The 4,525-nt window shown below is 42.1% G+C and overlaps 1 pseudogene; it reads right to left on the reverse strand.

The window, feature by feature from the left end:
• Positions 1-3,063: 3,063 nt before the first annotated feature.
• The window catches only part of LOC111737630, a 24,154-nt pseudogene continuing 22,692 nt past the window's right edge, over positions 3,064-4,525 (reverse strand).

Raw genomic sequence — 4,525 nt, forward strand, 5'->3', positions numbered from 1 at the left:
TGGTAATATTGGCAGAAAAGAGTCTATGAGGACGAATGCAAAATATATGGAGAGTTATGCTTATTATTACTATTACTATTATTTCAAAAGACAGAAAACCCAACTCAAACTGTCTTAAATAAATGAACTCTACTGGCTAATAGGAAGTCCACGACTGGCTTCAGGTGAGGCTTGATTCGGGGTTCTGATGATGTGACCAAGATTCAGTTTCTAGCTCCATTTCTTGCTCTTCTTCCTTGGTGCTCACTCCAATTTCTAGTAGTCTCTTCCCTGTGGTTCCAAGATGGCTCCAGCAGTTTCTTTGGCTACATATGTCCTGCCTACATCCAGAAGGGATTGGAAGTTATCGAATTCTCAGAAATCTCCATGGGAATCTCATCGACTCAGGTCGGATCGGGTGTCCACCCTTGAACCGATCACTGTGGCCAGGAGAAGGGTCGTGTAGAGTGGCCAAGGCAATAAAGCTTCATTCTGGAATTGAAAGTAAGGTCACAACTACTTAAGCCATTGCAGGGAGTAACCTTTCCAAAGAAAATTCAGGGTGCTGCAGCTGGTAGGATGTGGGGATGCAGAGGAAGCAATAAACAGATGTCCCCAATAGGGCCTTTCAAGGAATGCTTTGATGACGTGATGCAGGTCTGGACTGGATGATGGCGGCCATGGGAAGTCAGTGGGATCTTCAGGTAGTCAATTCTTTTCAGATTCCTCTATCTTACTTATTGGATAGAATAATGATGAAGGGAAAAGAGAGATTTTAGAAGCCGGTAGAATGTTAAAGAATATATGGTAGTCCTTCCGGGGAGGGATTAAACTAGTGCGATGTCATGGCAAATGGAAAATTCTAGCTTAAGCAAAACCAGTAAATAATTAAATAACAGTGTATTATTGGTGTGATTAAGCCCTTTCTGGCATTCCTCAAGGAGCATATAGGTATTAGAAACAAGCCACTTGCTCTCTGCCCTTTGCATTTAACATATGGACTCTAGAGTAAACAAATCGATTAAGGCAATTAAGGCAAAGAAGGGCTTCCTCAAGAGGAGGATGATGTCAGAAACATACTCACCCACCTTATCACTGTGTTGTCCTAGAGAAGAATAAATGAGTTAATTGTTTAAATGTTATAATTTTTTCTTCAATTTAGTGTTATTAATAAAGATTAATGAAATCTTAAACAAATAGTTATAATCTTGAAGGACACTAAAACACCAGAATATTAGCTAGCAGGGACCAACCCGTGTGACTCATCTGATAGATGGGAAAACAGGTTGGGGGACAGACGCGACAGGCCTGAGACCACCGAGAATCGGTAGTTAAGCTACTGGTCCTCACATAGCCAATCCGGGGCTGGCTTCTCCTGCAGATGCAAGTGTTTGTTTTTCTTCCTGACTCATTTAGGATCTCAGGGGCAGCCCCTGGACAGTGTAAGCCTGGGAGCCAGTGAGTTGTTATTGTTTTTAAAAATGACTTTATTAAAGTATAATTAATATACAAAACCTGTACATGCTTAATGTATAAACTTTGATGGGTTTGGACATATACATCCATCTGTGAAACCATGGCTTCACATACAGGAGGGACCTAAAACAGTTGAGCTCACAGAAGCCAGTGAGGTTCTTATGCACCGCCCAGAGTGGGACACGCCTTCACAGAAAAGTGCTTTAGGTCGTGCCATATTTTCTTTTTAAAATGCATATGGAACTAGCTTAGAAGTAATGCTCTCCTTTTGAAAAAAAATTTTTTTTCTTTCTTAAATTGGAAACAATTATGGGAGTTAGACTCTTCCTCATTTTAAATAGAAATTTTCTGTGTAACCTTTTCTCTGGAAAATTCCTTCAGAGGTAAAGACAACAAAACAATGCAATTAGCTTCTGGATTTTGTTTATCAGAATGGCTCAAAGTCCCCTCGTCTTTCATGTAATCATCTTGCATGTAATCAGAAAAAAGAAGCACGAAACATCAGCGCCAGCTGCTTCATTTCCTATTCCTTGGATTTCAATAGAGACTCACCAAATGGTTTCCCTACTCAGCTGAAGGATAGAGAAACTTGCAGTTAAGAGCCCCTTTTTTGTTGAATTTTCTGTGACCCATTTCTGTAAGCACAGTCCCTTTCTAGTTTCCTTTACTTCTCTGGCCACAAGGATGGGTCATCAGTTGTCAGGTGAGGTGAGATCCTTTGTTGGTTGCTTCGCTCTAGTTCTCTCTTCAATTACTAGGAACAGGGATATAACTCGGCAGAAGATAGTGGTACGTCCCAATCAAGGAGGGAGGCAGGAGCGCCCCTGCTCAAGCCCCTCTCCCAGGCTGCAATGCTACTGCCCCTCTTCCACTTACGTATCTTCAGGAGACGGCTTTGGCACTACCTCTCCCCCTGACAGATCGTCGTCCTTACCAGCGGGCACTGCAGAACTTTTCAGAACTTTTGACAAACTTCATCATCAGGCCCACAGAAGAGACTAGGACTTAACTGTTCTCTAATTATTTTTGGATAATTTAGTTCCCATTTATTTTTCCATTAATTGAACAGTAATTGAACGACAGTCTTTGGGGTCTTCTGGGGGACGGGCTGAAGAGGAAGACTCTGCCCTTAGGGACCTGCCGGATTACTCGGGATGGTAGATAAGTCAACAGCTTTTGCAGCTTGCTATGATAATTCTCCTCAAATTCAAATCATGCTAAACTGAACCTCGTCTCCTTCCCCCAAACTTGTTTATTCTCTTAATGGCAGTAGCAGTCAGTCTCAAAGTGACTCAGGTCTGTCCCCTTGTGGGCGGTCACTCTTGCCTCTGCCTTTTCCCCCATGCTCAGGCCCAGTTATTAATGACAAAGTCAGCACCCCCATCACCTGATAAGCATGGCTGGGCCTTCACCCACACTGTCCCTTCCCTTAACATTCTCCTTTAGTCTGGTAATATTGGCAGAAAAGAGTCTATGAGGACGAATGCAAAATATATGGAGAGTTATGCTTATTATTACTATTACTATTATTTCAAAAGACAGAAAACCCAACTCAAACTGTCTTAAATAAATGAACTCTACTGGCTAATAGGAAGTCCACGACTGGCTTCAGGTGAGGCTTGATTCGGGGTTCTGATGATGTGACCAAGATTCAGTTTCTAGCTCCATTTCTTGCTCTTCTTCCTTGGTGCTCACTCCAATTTCTAGTAGTCTCTTCCCTGTGGTTCCAAGATGGCTCCAGCAGTTTCTTTGGCTACATATGTCCTGCCTACATCCAGAAGGGATTGGAAGTTATCGAATTCTCAGAAATCTCCATGGGAATCTCATCGACTCAGGTCGGATCGGGTGTCCACCCTTGAACCGATCACTGTGGCCAGGAGAAGGGTCGTGTAGAGTGGCCAAGGCAATAAAGCTTCATTCTGGAATTGAAAGTAAGGTCACAACTACTTAAGCCATTGCAGGGAGTAACCTTTCCAAAGAAAATTCAGGGTGCTGCAGCTGGTAGGATGTGGGGATGCAGAGGAAGCAATAAACAGATGTCCCCAATAGGGCCTTTCAAGGAATGCTTTGATGACGTGATGCAGGTCTGGACTGGATGATGGCGGCCATGGGAAGTCAGTGGGATCTTCAGGTAGTCAATTCTTTTCAGATTCCTCTATCTTACTTATTGGATAGAATAATGATGAAGGGAAAAGAGAGATTTTAGAAGCCGGTAGAATGTTAAAGAATATATGGTAGTCCTTCCGGGGAGGGATTAAACTAGTGCGATGTCATGGCAAATGGAAAATTCTAGCTTAAGCAAAACCAGTAAATAATTAAATAACAGTGTATTATTGGTGTGATTAAGCCCTTTCTGGCATTCATCAAGGAACATATAGGTATTAGAAACAAGCCACTTGCTCTCTGCCCTTTGCATTTAACATATGGACTCTAGAGTAAACAAATCGATTAAGGCAATTAAGGCAAAGAAGGGCTTCCTCAAGAGGAGGATGATGTCAGAAACATACTCACCCACCTTATCACTGTGTTGTCCTAGAGAAGAATAAATGAGTTAATTGTTTAAATGTTATAATTTTTTCTTCAATTTAGTGTTATTAATAAAGATTAATGAAATCTTAAACAAATAGTTATAATCTTGAAGGACACTAAAACACCAGAATATTAGCTAGCAGGGACCAACCCGTGTGACTCATCTGATAGATGGGAAAACAGGTTGGGGGACAGACGCGACAGGCCTGAGACCGCCGAGAATCGGTAGTTAAGCTACTGGTCCTCACATAGCCAATCCGGGGCTGGCTCCTCCTGCAGATGCAAGTGTTTGTTTTTCTTCCGGACTCATTTAGGATCTCAGGGGCAGCCCCTGGACAGTGTAAGCCTGGGAGCCAGTGAGTTGTTATTGTTTTTAAAAATGACTTTATTAAAGTATAATTAATATACAAAACCTGTACATGCTTAATGTATAAACTTTGATGGGTTTGGACATATACATCCATCTGTGAAACCATGGCTTCACATACAGGAGGGACCTAAAACAGTTGAGCTCACAGAAGCCAGTGAGGTTCTTATGCAC

This window comes from Pteropus vampyrus, unplaced genomic scaffold, assembly GCF_000151845.1.
Source record: "Pteropus vampyrus isolate Shadow unplaced genomic scaffold, Pvam_2.0 Scaffold29, whole genome shotgun sequence".
Classification (NCBI taxonomy): Eukaryota; Metazoa; Chordata; class Mammalia; order Chiroptera; family Pteropodidae; genus Pteropus; species Pteropus vampyrus.